This window comes from Lethenteron reissneri, chromosome 42 (genome assembly GCF_015708825.2).
Source record: "Lethenteron reissneri isolate LAM-NWPU_2019-01 chromosome 42, ASM1570882v1, whole genome shotgun sequence".
Classification (NCBI taxonomy): domain Eukaryota; kingdom Metazoa; phylum Chordata; class Hyperoartia; order Petromyzontiformes; family Petromyzontidae; genus Lethenteron; species Lethenteron reissneri.
Window position 1 is genome coordinate 3,537,609 of NC_083820.1, and position 14,698 is coordinate 3,552,306.

General features: G+C 48.7%; 1 protein-coding gene across 2 annotated transcripts in view; it reads right to left on the reverse strand.

Annotated features, from left to right (window-relative positions):
• Positions 1-10,487, reverse strand: part of KIDINS220 (kinase D interacting substrate 220) — a 111,452-nt gene extending 100,965 nt beyond the window's left edge. The window contains exon 1 of one of the 2 annotated variants that reach the window (XM_061569093.1): positions 10,327-10,487. The gene's annotated coding sequence lies outside the window, so the exon portion shown is untranslated. Of the gene's footprint in view, positions 1-1,776; positions 1,932-10,326 lie in introns of those variants that run through there. The other variant, XM_061569091.1, reaches the window with a different exon arrangement.
• Between the last annotated feature and the right edge of the window lie 4,211 nt (positions 10,488-14,698).

Genomic DNA, 14,698 nt, shown 5'->3' on the forward strand with positions numbered 1-14,698 from the left:
CTCCCCGAATGTATCACGATGGTGCCAGCGTCGCGTTACAAGGAGACAAAATGTCCAATTGGAACCGTCACAGCAAGCGGTGTAACATCACCGTGCGTCAGAGGACACCGCCCTTGAAGATGACATCACACAAATATTGTTGGGATGCCCTCATCGATCTCTTAACCAACACTGCGCGGCACAGTTTTACAATGCCCTGCAAAGTGTTTGTCACATGGCAAGAAAACCAACATATTAGTCGTCATTGCTGGATGACTACAATTAAGCAACAAACGAAATAAAAGACGATATATATTTAGACATATATATACAGCTACTGGTGACTTGGCTTTGCCCATCATCTCACTACACTTGGGAACCTGGTAAAACCTCACATGACCGACTCCCAGACTCCAGCAATGCTGGCTCAGTGTCCCTAACACCGGCATTATTAGTATCACTACTCCGCTTGTCTACCCAGACAAGCCTCATTGAAGCTCAAGATCGTTTGTCAAGAGGGACCTGGCAAGATCAAAAATTACTCTTCGACTCCATCAAAAAAGTAACTTGCAGCGCCACACCTATCGCCATCATTAAGGGAAACAAATGTGATCCGATCTCCGACCCCCAGGAATAGGTTTGCAGATTTGCTGAGCATTTCTGTGAGGTCTTGCGGGAGGAGAAATCCCTCGGGCTGGTAAACCTGCTGAGGCTGCCGTGCCTCAATTATTGGAAGAAGTAGTCACCCGCTGTGAGTGGCTGGCTGAGGTGCCATCTGTTGAGGAAGTACTAAAAGCGATCCAGAGTCTGAGACCAGGAAAGGCACCGGGCAGAGATCATCTCCCAAGCGAAATGCTGAGGAAGGGTAGCGTTTGGTGCAGGCTGCCCTAAATGAGATCATAAGTCGGGAGGAGTTCCACAGGATGCCCTTGTGGTCCCCCTCTTTAATAACGGGGATGGCACAGACTGTAATAACTACATGGGCATCTCCCTCCTCAGTGTGCCGGGCAAGGTCCCGACAAGTATTATTCAACGAATGACGGTTGTTGTTGTTGTCAGGTTTTTCTGGGGAGCGGTGGTGCAGCGGTTAGCGCGCTGCGCTATGAACCTGGCAGGCCGAGTTCGATGCCTGCTCACAGCCAACAACAGTGACGATTATCTGAACCGATCCTGGGCCTCCCCTCGCCACCGGGGAGACAAAGGCGGCCGGGCGTGGTGCTGGCCACCCACCCCCTCGCGCGCTATTGCCGGCCTTCATAGGCGCTCGCTAACAGCACTTGCCGCAACAGTCTGCTAAGGCTACACGGGGAGGGGGAGGGGGGGGATCTTTGTCTTTGTCAAGTTTTACTTATTAGGATGCAACGTTGTTACGTGTAATACCAATTGAGCAATTTGCAGCAAACATTTTTCGGTATCGTCATATCTTGGCCAATACCAGTTGCATCGTTTAGTTTTGTTGAGCTACGGGAGGAACCGCAGCATCTGGAGAAACCCCACGCAGAATGGGGGTGGGGGGGGAGAGACATCGTACAAAAAACTCCACGTCTTATTGGGTGACGGTGTACAAGCACAAATACTGAACACATTAAATCGCTGCCTTAGAATACGAGCGTATCATAGGCGATGCCGTTACAGGGCGACGGCCGCTCCTCTCCACGCACCTCCACCACGGGACGGCACCCGAGTCCGGATGCGAACGTCGGCCAGCCCTTCTTGCCACAGAGGCACAAAAGCGTCACCAACACGGCGCCGTACGTTAAACGCGGATGGCTACGACGTTGGGTTCTTTTTTGTTACCTTGCACCGCCGGTCTCTCCCTCTTCTTTCTCGGGCAGACGCTCGGCGCTCACGGGACTCGAAACAAAACCTTCTCCCCGCCAGCAACGTGAAAACAAAAGCTTACGTAACGTGGCGGCACGGGCGCGAGTCGCAGCCAAGGCTGTGTGTGTGGGGGGGCGGAGGGGGCCCTTCCCACATGGAACAGAGCCATGGAGATTGCTCCAGAGCAGGGTGCCGCCACTGCGGTCCAATTAGCACGCGGACACGCGAAGACATTGGGGGGGGAGGGCGGCACTTTTTGGCGACACCTCCAGAGAAGTGTGTTTATCGTTTACCCGGGAATGCGTCACCGAGTTGCAAAACCGCTTTAGAAGGGCACTGCAATGGCAAGTTTCACTAAAACTCAGCAGGCATTTGCTGCTGCTGCTGCTTCTCATGACAACGATGATGCCGCCAAAATGTCCAAGAGATTTCCTGCTCAAATGAGCATGGGGGCAGTGTTCATCTCCTGTTTACAGTCCCGTGCCAGTGGTGGAAATCCATCATTCCTACGGTTGGGGTGAGTCTATAAATACAACCGTTGACTTCAACACAACATAGTACCTATTTTATAGATACTAGATACATGATGGGCTGAGTCAACCGCCAATCAAATTCAGGATTTGGGAACAGGTACAGCTGAGACAAATGAAGTCTGAGGCTGCCGATTTCCACGTCTTTTGCGCTCCTAATATTCGTGAACAAGAATCATGCAAAACATTGTATCCACTTTTCTACTTCCTTTGCGTAGTACAGTTCCTCCCTTGAAAAAAATAATCGTGAGTCTCTGGGTTCTCATCTGACTAAAAACCAAAACGTTAGTTTACTTATGCCCGAAAAATTACTATGCAAGACTCCATTTCCACGCAGACCTCGCGAGTATGATGCAAAGACACAAAATTACTTCCAATTTGTTTAACAATGCAAGAAACAAATGTGCCCGAACGTCTACGAAAACCTCAACAAAGATTGGCCCGCCCGCTGATTAGTTACATACCATCCGTGTTACTCTGTACCATAAATTAATAATCACTGCCACGTGGAAAGTGCAAGCACAGCAGCGAGCTATCAGTACGCGGGCTACCAAAGTCCTCACGCCTTTTCAAATACTGTACCCTTGGTGTAACCTTGGACCACAGCGGGACATGGGACGAGAGCATGGACCGATATGACCAATCCTGTGACCGTTGCATTAACATGAATATAAAGGGGCTTTTTAAATCCTTTATATTAAGTTCGCTTGCTTGCTTAGGACCGTGCAAATCTTTCGGTCGTTTTTTAACCCACTTCCCGTGATCCAATCGAGCTGACATTTTCCACACAGACTCGTTGTGCGTGACAATTAATGTTCGTGAACCTTTTTTTCCAAAATTTTACACTTTTTAGGACAAAAATATTATATTTCATTACCAATTGCTTAATGGTGACCCATAGGTGGCAGCCATCTCAAGCCAGAGGACGAGAGGACTCTAGCCGCCAGGCACATAAAGGATTTATAGTGAAAAACTTTGTTTTTACGGGTTATACTTATTAAATGTTGGGCCACGCGGTGGCGAGATGTTAACTCCCTAGAGCCTGGTATGCCGGAGGTCGTGAGTTCGATACCGACTCTAAGACCTGCTGTATATTTGGAGTTTGCGTGTTCTCCACGCGGATGCGTGGATTTTTTTTTTAAGCGTCCTCCAGTTTTTCCATACACATTTAGAATGAACATCATGTGTTTAGAGTGTTTGACTGCAATATGTTTGCACGTGATGAGCCACTTCGTCGAGATATCATCCATGGCCAGGTTACTTCTGAAAAAGAGCTAAGTAGCTCAGTGGGTCTTACCTGGAAAATAAAAATAAATAGTTTAATAGCTTAGTTGAAATGTACAGACAGCAGAGGTCTCACTCCGAATCAGTCAAGCGGCATTATCTTTTCATTGGCTGCATGGAAGCTACCTGGTCTGTCGCTCTACACGAAGCTTCGGGTCTTCTCGGCCACGGTCATGCAATACCTTCTCTATGCTTGCGAAACGTGGACCCCCCCCCCCCCATAATGGAACATCTTCGCCTGTTAGAAACCTTTAGGCTGGCCTGCCTACCGATCCAGCCTGGTTAAATCTTATCTGAACGGAATTTATATTGCGACTTGACCAAGGCACTTTACACATAATTAACAATGGTACAACGTGTGTGCATGCCATGGAGCAGATAAGGTCAATAAAATAAATGAGAGGAAGCAATGGGGGCAAATCCGTGATGCGTGAATTAGGTGAAAGCGAAACTGATGACAGTAAATAATGACGAATGGATTGAATGAATGGGGTGAATGAGTGATCGCCATGTAACGAGAATATGAAGAGGGAACGGTAACGTCGGCGGTTATGAGGGGAAGATTTTTGGGGGGTCGTGGGGTGAGGAGCGGAAACTAGTGAGCGAAGGTGACTGCTTAATGTGGAGGGGAAGTTTGTTCCAGATAAGGGGGGGTGGGAAGAGAGAGAGAGCGTGGATTGAGCACAAGGAAGAGGGGGGTCAGAGAGAGACAGCAAAGATTGAGAGCGTAGAGGGCGAGAAGGCGACGTAGGAAGGTACACGGAGTGGCAAGATGTGGCGTGGGGCAAGACCATGAAGGGATTTGTAGACCAGGGTGAGGAATTTGAACAGGCAACGGAAGCACAATGAACTTTTACCCCAACATTGACTTAAAGCTTTCGTGACTGCAGGAATTTATATTGTTTGGGTCTTTCGGTAAAGTCACGACGTTTCGATCACAACACAAGCAATCGTCATCCTCCTGAAAACTCATTTCTTTAGAACTGATGTTTGCGTTCAGTTTGTTGGTTGGCTATGTACTGTGCAAAAGAAGTCCATCATACACAATAATATCACGGCGCAGCAAAAAGAACAAGGCAACCAGAAAAATAAACCTGGACAACATCAAAAGGCTTAAAAATTATAAACTGCACGTGCGGATATGCCTCCCAGCGCCGTGCTTGTAATTGGTGGTTATCCGAGTGTACTTTACCACGCTGGTTTGTGTGGGCTGGTGAAGGACGTCTGGTGCAATGGTAATCTCTCTCTACTGCCCTCTTCTGTCCACCACGTATCTCCACAGCAGCCAATAATAATAGGCTCAGTCAACCATTCTACACAACAAAGACTAATTTCCTGGCAGCGATTTCAACCGCATCATCTCTACATAACAAAAAGGCTCAGTCCCTTTTACACGCACCTTTACATCATCCGCACCTAGTTTACACAACAAAGGCTCTTTCCTAACAGCGTGCTTCAGCCGCACCGAACCTCACAAAAACAATATTCAGGGCCTACCTTGGCTCCTCCCACCCTCAACCAGTATATATACAAATACTGTGTTCTTGGAATTTCTCTCACTTGATACAGCTATCGTGCTGTGACTGTTCCACCTGAAGACGGAAGCTTGTGTTGCCTCCGAAACGTCGTGATTTTTATTTTATTTTAATTTTACTTTTTATTAATTTAAATTTTTTACCTACGTGACTTTACCGAAAAAACCTAAGAATATGAATCCTTGCAGTCACGAAAGCTTCAAATCAAGAGCCAATAACAACTTTGCTGGATATGGCGGTCACCCATCCAAGCACGAACCAGTCTCACCGTGCCTTAGCTACCAATTCGTTACTGTACTCGTGTCACGTTCTGTTTACGTGACAACCCTGACGAATTGGCTGTGTCGGGTGGTGGCGGGTTTAACGACACATTTAGATATCTACGTGATCGAACCCAAAACAACCTTTCGTGACTGCAGGGATTCATCTTCTTGGTTCTTTCGGTAAAGTCACGTAGAATGGAAATAATAAGATAATTCTCACAACGTTTCAGCCACAACGCAAGCAGCCGTCCTCAGGTGGAGAACAGGTCTGTCGAGAAGACAGAGTTTTATTTTTATTATTTTATTATTTCCATTCTACGTGACTTTACCGAAAGAACCAAAACCAAAACAACCTGTTATTAAGAAAGATATTCTTGGATCTTTCCAAGAATATGAATCCCTGCAGTCACGAAAGCTTTAAATCCAAATTAAGAAAGATTTTCACTATTTTGTACAGCAGAAAAGTTGCGATAAGATGCGATGAGTCGACGGGAGGGGATGGCGGTGCATGAATACGACGACTCGTGGAATAAACGAGGATGAAAGTGATGATGAGTGGTTGACGATGAGTAGGGATTTTGTGCAATGGGATGGAGTTTGTGATGGGGGAAGGGAGGGGGGAAGAGGAGGTGTTTGGGGTGAGCGAGGGATGATAAGTAAAGAGCTTTAAGGGAAGAACGGAAGATGGAGAGTGAGGCTGATTGTTTGAAGTGTGCGGGTAGATTGCTCCCGAGTCAGGGGGCCGTCCATAAATGATGTCACGCCATTTTGGACGATTTTTGACCCCCCCCCCCCTCGTCACACGGCGTCACAAAAAGTCAGACCCCCCCCCTCAAATATAACGTCACAAAGCTCTGCCCCCCCCCCCCCACAAAAAATCAAACATGCTTCAAATCGCTATAAACTATTGTCATTGTAGTGCGTATTTAATGTGCCGCTGCACTCTGATGTTGTAGGAGAAAACATTTATAAAAAAAAGTCTATTTAATTAAGTAGAACGTCATTGGAACCTCATTTGCCAGTAACAAAATATGATAATTGTTTTTTAACCCTTTTATCTGGCAACAAAACTGACACCTTTTGTTTTGCTACTGGCAAATGAGGTTACAATGGTGTAAATGCTTACCCCAAGCTCTCATACTCTGATGGTTCATTGTCCTTGAGTTGTGCGCCTTTTGGCGTCATCTGGTCCAACCCATGTGAGACTAGGCTCTAAGGAAAGCTGTCTCGGGTGTGGACCAATCAACTTCAAGGACAGTGCATACATTATCAGAGTTGTGTTTTTGTTTGCATTCCGACCGCAGGTATTGTGGTCAATGCAAACATGACTCCTTGTAAAAAAGGTGTCAGTTTTGTTGCCAGATAAAAGGGTAAAAAAACAATGATCATAAGTAGAACATGTTGTCTATATTTAAAGTTGCGCATTTTGATGTGACGTCACATTTCTCAAACCCCCCCTCCCCCCACGTCACACATCGTCACAAATGTCTGACCCCCCCCCCCCAAGGTGCGTGACGTCATTTATGGCCGGCCCCCAAGCAGGAAGGGGGGGGGTAACGGACAGAGAGACAGCTCGGATTGACGCTGGACTGAATCAACTGCACGAGGTGGGTGACGCGTTTGTCGGGTCAAGCGTCACGTGGTGGTGTGAAGTTGAGGTCAGCAGCAATTTGCATGGCGAGAGGAAGGAACGGACTTACAGACGCACGTGCAGTGAGGAACGTGAAACGGGGCTTCCTTCAAGAGGGAATTATGAAACGGGAGGGCAAAGAAAGGCAGGGCATGGCAGGCATGGCAGGCCGAGCGAAAGAACGTGTGATTTGATTTTGTAGAGAAGTGTTTGGCGGTCGAATTCAGCCACGCACTCGTTACCAGTCTGGCAAGGACGAACGGATTTTTGTTGATGTTTTCTTCTTCTTGATTCTTTCGGTAAAGTCACGTAGAATGGAAATAATAAAATAATAAAAATAAAACATTGAAAAAAATTCTCACGACGTTTCGGCCACAACGCAAGCAGCCGTCCTCAGGTGAAGAACAGGTCTGTCAGAAAGACAGCGTCTATTAGTTTATTATTTCCATTCTACGTGACTTTACCGAAAGAACCAAGAAATGAATCCCTGCAGTCACGAAAGCTTTAAATCGAAAATGATGTTTTCTTGTTCATGTTTTTTTGTTTGTTGCGGTTGCACCCGATTCAAGAGCCGAATGGCTCACAGGGCTATACCTAATACATGAAAATTGTTGTTCGCTGCCACCGCAAACAAAATAATTGTTTCTCAAATAAGTAATATTAAAAAAAAACTTGTTTTAAAAGCACGCTTTTATGAAATGTACCTTACTAGTAATGGCAGAACTCCACGACTCCAGGAAGTGGCCCCGAAGCTTGCCAGAACGTAAGGGACCGTGGCCAATTACAGCCAACGTCAGTTGAGCGTGGACAATTAGACCCAAGCCGAAACATAACATATACAAAATAATGTTTAAAAATACTTTTTTTATTTTATTTTTTATAGAATATGGTATTGTCATTGTAGTGCGTATTTATAAGTATACCAAATTTGCAGTCGATACCACATTGGTAAGTGGGTTAAAATTGAGTTACAAAAATTGAGGATACGACAACAACAGAGTGAGTTAATAGAAAGCGTGTAAAAATAATGTTTAAAAATATATATTAATTTTTTTTATGATAGAATATAGTATTGTCATCAGTATGACATAAGAATACCAGATTTGCAGCCGATACCACATTGGGAAGTGGGTTAAAATTGAGTTACAAGATTTGAGGATACGACAACAACAGAGAGAGTGAGTTAATAGAAAGCGTGTAAAAAGATTGTTTAAAAATATATTAAAACAATTTTTATGATAGAATATAGTATTGTCATCAGTATGACATAAGCATACCAAATTTGCAGTCGATACCACATTGGGAAGTGGGTTAAAATTGAGTTACAAGATTTGAGGATACAACAACAACAGAGTGAGTTAAATAAAAGTGTGTAAAAATAATGGAACTGAGTTTTCTCGGAGGGGGGGCCCCATCCCCATCTTGTGTTGTAGGAGTGTTGTTATAACAATTAGTGTTGTTATAACAATTAGTGTTGTTATAACAATTCCATATTTATTTAAAGTTGCGCATTTTGATGTGACGTCACATTTCTCAACCCCCCCCACCTCGTCACACATCGTCACAAATATCTGACCCCCCCCCCACCCTCCCCCTAGGTGCGTGACGTCATTTATGGACGGCCCCTATGGTCCCTGACCGCCTTTGTTTCCCCAGTGCCGAGAGGGGCTGGGTGGGGAGGGGAGGGTGGGGTTGGGTGGGGAGGGTGGGGCTGGGCTGGGTGGGGAGGTGGGGCTGGTGGGGAGGGTGGGGCTGGGTGGGAGGGTGGGTGGGGAGGGTGGGGCTGGGCTGGGTGGTGAGGGTGGGGCGGGGCTGGGTGGGGAGGGTAGGGAGGGGCTGGGTGGGGAGGGTGGGGACTGGGTGGGGGGTGGGTGGGGTGGGGCTGGGGGGGTGGGGGGTGGGTGGGTGGGGCTGGGTGGTGGGGGTGGGTGGGGTGGGGCTGGTGGGGTGGGGGGTGGGTGGGTGGGGCTGGGTGGGGTGGGGGGTGGGTGGGGTGGGCTGGTGGGGTGGGGGGTGGGGGTGGGGGGTGGGGTGGGGCTGGGTGGGGTGGGGCTGGGTGGGGTGGGGCTGGTCACCCCGTAGTGCCCTTATAAAACTCAACGTTTAACCTACTCACGCCGACTTGTGCCCGCCCTCACAGTCGGGAATATTTGCGGAATACACCACGCCGCCGTTGACCCTGGCCATTGACCGAGCAACCCAACGTTCCTACCAGCTCCCTCCGCAGGACGTGTTCCCACACGAGGTGGTTATAGTGGGGAACTGTTGGTCACGGCGTGTGTGGACTGTCTGTACAGTGCGTGTGTGGACTGTCGGTACAGTGCGTGTGTTGACTGCAGGTACAGTGCGTGTGTTGACTGCATGTACAGTGCGTGTGTGGATTGTTTGTACAGTGCGAGTGTTGACTGCCTGTACAGTGCGTGTGTGTGCTGCCTGTACAGTGCGTGTGTGGACTGCCTGTACAGTGCGTGTGTGGACTGCCTGTACAGTGCGTGTGTGGATTGTCTGTACAGTGCGTGTGTGGACTGTCTGTACAGTGCGTGTGTGAACTGTTTGTACAGTGCATGTGTGGACCGTTTGTACAGTGCGTGTGTGGACCGTTTGTACAGTGCGTGTGTGGACTGTTTGTACAGTGCGTGTGTGGACCGTTTGTACAGTGCGTGTGTGGACCGTTTGTACAGTGTGTGTGTGGACTGTATGTACAGTGCGTGTGTGGACCGTTTGTACAGTGCGTGTGTGGACTGCATGTACAGTGCGTGTGTAGACTGTTTGTACAGTTCTGGTGTGGACTGTGTGTGGACTGTTTGTACAGTGCGTGTGTAGACTGCCTGTACAGTGCGTGTGTGGACTGTCTGTACAGTGCGTGTGTGGACTGTCTGTACAGTGCGTGTGTGGACTGTTTGTACAGTGCGTGTGTGGACCGTTTGTACAGTGCGTGTGTGGACCGTTTGTACAGTGCGTGTGTGGACTGTTTGTACAGTGCGTGTGTGGACCGTTTGTACAGTGCGTGTGTGGACCGTTTGTACAGTGCGTGTGTGGACTGCATGTACAGTGCGTGTGTAGACTGTTTGTACAGTTCTGGTGTGGACTGTGTGGACTGTTTGTACAGTGCGTGTGTAGACTGCCTGTACAGTGCGTGTGTGGACTGTCTGTACAGTGCGTGTGTTGAATGCCTGTACAGTGCGTGTGTGTGTGCTGCCTGTACAGTGCGTGTACTGCATGTACAGTGCGTGTGTGTGCTGCCTGTACAGTGCGTGTGTGCACTGTATGTACAGTGCGCTTACAGTGTTGGTCCGAGGGGCTCCAGTGTCGAGGGAGGCTGCGCGTTGCCGCCGCTTCCTCTGCCGCCGCCTCTCACGACGCCGCGGGGTTCACGGAGAGAGGGAGGGAGAGACAGAGTAGGCGGGCGGTGGTGGGGGGTGGTGGTGGTGAGGTACGTGGGGGGGGGGGGTGTTCAGGGGAGAGACAAAGGCGGACGGGGTTTACAGCGGAGCGGCTCCCCGCCTCTCTGGGCGAGCGCCCGAGGATTCTAAAGCGGTGGGGGCGGAGGGGGCGTGGCCTCGTGCGGCGTCACGTGACCAGGAGAGACGAACCACGTGGCCTGGGGAGTAACGGCGACCACGTGGAGATGCGTGACGGAACCACGTGGAGATGCATTGGACTCACACGAGGCGTGCAGGCAGCAGGGAGATGCATTGAACTCACACGAGGCGTGCAGGCAGCAGGGAGATGCATTGGACTCACACGAGGCGTGCAAGCAGCAGGGAGATACATTGAACTCACACGAGGCGTGCAGGCAGCAGGGAGATGCATTGGACTCACACGAGGCGTGCAAGCAGCAGGGAGATACATTGAACTCACACGAGGCGTGCAGGCAGCAGGGAGATGCATTGGACTCACACGAGGCGTGCAAGCAGCAGGGAGATACATTGAACTCACACGAGGCGTGCAGGCAGCAGGGAGATGCATTGGACTCACACGAGGCGTGCAAGCAGCAGGGAGATGCATTGAACTCACACGAGGCGTGCAGGCAGCAGGGAGATGCATTGGACTCACACGAGGCGTGCAAGCAGCAGGGAGATACATTGAACTCACACGAGGCGTGCAGGCAGCAGGGAGATGCATTGGACTCACACGAGACGTACAGGCAGCAGGGAGATACATTGAACTCACACGAGACGTACAGGCAGCAGGGAGATGCATCAGGGAGATGCATTCAGCACTCACACGAGACATACAGGCAGCAGGGAGATGCATTGAACTCACACGAGACGTACAGGCAGCAGGGAGATACATTGAACTCACATGAGACGTACAGGCATCAGGGAGATGCATTCAGCACTCACACGAGACGTACAGGCAGCAGGGAGATGCATTGAACTCACACGAGACGTACAGGCAGCAGGGAGATGCATTGAACTCACACGAGACGTACAGGCAGAAGGGAGATGCATTGCACTCACACGAGGCGTACAGGTAGAAGGGAGATGCATTGAACTCACACGAGACGTACAGGCAGCAGGGAGATGCATTGCACTCACACGAGGCGTACAAGCAGCAGGGAGATGCATTGAACTCACACGAGACGTGCAGGCAGCAGGGATATGCATTGGACTCACACGAGACGTACAGGCAGCAGGGAGATGCATTGGACTCACACGAGACGTGCAGGCAGCAGGGAGATACATTGAACTCACACGAGGCGTACAGGCAGCAGGGAGATGCATTGAACTCACACGAGACGTACAGGCAGCATGGAGATGCATTGAACTCACACGAGACGTGCAGGCAGCAGGGAGATGCATTGGACTCACACGAGACGTACAGGCAGCAGGGAGATACATTGAACTCACACGAGACGTGCAGGCAGCAGAGAGATACATTGAACTCACACGAGACGTACAGGCAGCAGGGAGATACATTGAACTCACACGAGGCGTGCAGGCAGCAGGGAGATACATTGAACTCACACGAGACGTACAGGCAGCAGGGAGATGCATTGGACACACGAGGCGTACAGGCAGCAGGGAGATACATTGAACTCACACGAGGCGTACAGGCAGCAGGGAGATGCATTGGACACACACGAGACGTACAGGCAGCAGGGAGATGCATTGGACACACGAGGCGTACAGGCAGCAGGGAGATACATTGAACTCACACGAGGCGTACAGGCAGCAGGGAGATGCATTGAACTCACACGAGACGTGCAGGCAGCAGGGAGATGCATTGGACTCACACGAGACGTACAGGCAGCAGGGAGATACATTGAACTCACACGAGACGTACAGGCAGCAGGGAGATGCATTGAACACACGAGGCGTACAGGCAGCAGGGAGATACATTGACTCACACGAGGCGTACAGGCAGCAGGGAGATGCATTGAACTCACACGAGACGTGCAGGCAGCAGGGAGATGCATTGGACACACACGAGACATACAGGCAGCAGGGAGATATATGACTCACACACGAGGCGTGCAGACAGCAGGGAGATGCATTGCACACACACGAGACGTGCAGACAGCAGAGGGACATCTGACTCTCGCACACGATACAGACAGCAGGGCGGTGTTCTGTATTCGCTACAGAGATATGGTTGTAAGCGTGACTACGTGGAACCTGAGTTCCATTCCCGGCCACGGTGAACATGAAGTGTGACGAGTGGTGTCGGAAGCGGGACCTTGAACGACTCTCACCCAACAACGTTTCACCACGAGCGGTGCTACGTCCCATCTGACGTAGCGTGGGAGACATCTTCAAGCGGTATATTGACAACTGGCATATGTATATTGACAACTGGCATACGATTCTGCTGTAATAGATTGTATGATGCACATCTCGACACGCACCTCCGATTAGCACGGCTGGCTACGTACGGTGCGAAAGAAGTTCAATACAGTAGAACCTCTGGTCACGACCATAATTCGTTCCGTAACTTTGGTCGCAACCCGATTTGGTCGTGACTCGAACCTAATTTCCCCATTGGATTGTATGTAAATACGATTAATCCGTTCCAGACTCCTACGAACTGTATATAAATATAGTTTTTTTTAAAGATTTTTAAGCACAAAATAGTTAATTATGCCATATAATTCACAGTGTAATCGTAAACTAAATGTAAAAACATTGAATAACACTGAGAAAACCTTGAACAACAGAGAAAACTAACATTGCCGCGTCAAGGTTTAGAATCGTTCAACAAGATGATTGTTTCGTCTGCTACATCAGTCGGTCGATTCTGAGAGAGAGAGAGAATATTCGTATGAGCAATTCATGTATACGGCACATAAAGATTATGTGACGTCAGCATTGGACAAGGATGTGAAGACATTCTGGCGAAATAGCGGCATTACTAGGAGCACAACTTGAAAAGTCAGAGCAATTTTAAATCAACCGTGTCATTCGTCTGTAATAATTCCATCTCTTCAATGTCGCGATCTGTTTGACGTCTTCCAAACGTTGTTTTTGTTTGCCACCGTTTCAAGTGAAATGTTTATTGGCACGGAAAATCCAGTTGATCCCCGGTAACCCAGCTAACTTGCGTGGTAACAGCCCGCAGCCACCAACAACCGAGTTGGAGGTTGTGATGGAGAGGCGCCCAGCCAGCAGCCAGCCAGGAAATTCTAGCCATCGATTCTTAAAAAAAAAATTAACCCGTAAAAACAAAGTTTTTCACTATAAATCCTTTATATGCGTGGCATCGGTTTTATTTTATTATTCATTTCTGTTTATCTTGAGTAAGAGTTTCATTTTTATCACATTGGTATTTTAAATTAAATATGAAAAAAAAATTCCTAAAAAGTGTAAAATTATGGAGAAAAAAATTTTTCACGAAAATAAATTGTCACGCACAACGAGTCTGTGTGCAAAATGTCAGCTCGATTGGATCACGGGAAGTGGGTTAAAAAACGACCGAAAGATTTGCATGGTCGTAAGCGCGCAAGCAAGCAAGCAAGTGAACTTAATATAAAGGATAAAAAAAAAGTTGTTTGACTATCGTATCGCTCGTCTCATCGAGCCAGGAGACTGCCGCTTCATCATCGGGCTGGAGGGGAAGGGAACTTTGAGATCACAGATCACCCTTGGGTCCGGTCGGAGGCCACTCGTCCACAGTGGCCGCCCACATCCGCAGGGTGGGCTGTGTTTGACGTTGGGATATATTTTTGTTTGTTTAAATACATTGTCAGAACATCTTCAACTTGTGTATCTGTTCATTCGGGGCCCCCCTTGTGGTGACCGACTGGGCCCCTCTGCGTCGCGTGACGCTGCCACATCGCACCCCAAACCGTACAAGGGGCCGTCCATAAATGACGTCACGCGATTTTGGACGATTTTTGACCCCCTCCCACCCATCGTCACATGACGTCACAAAGTCAGACCCCCCCCCCTCAAATATGACGTCATAAAGCTCTGCCCCCCCCCCCACCAAATAAAACATGCTTCAAATCGCTTTAAACTATTGTTATTGTAGTGCGTATTTAATGTGGTGCTGCACTCTGATGTTGTAGGAGAAAACATTTATTAAAAAGTCTATTTAATTAAGTAGAACGTGTTGTCTATATTTATTAAAGTTTCGCATTTTGATGTGACGTCACGTTTCTCAAACACCCCCCCCCCCCTCGTCACACATCGTCACAAATGTCTGACCCCCCCC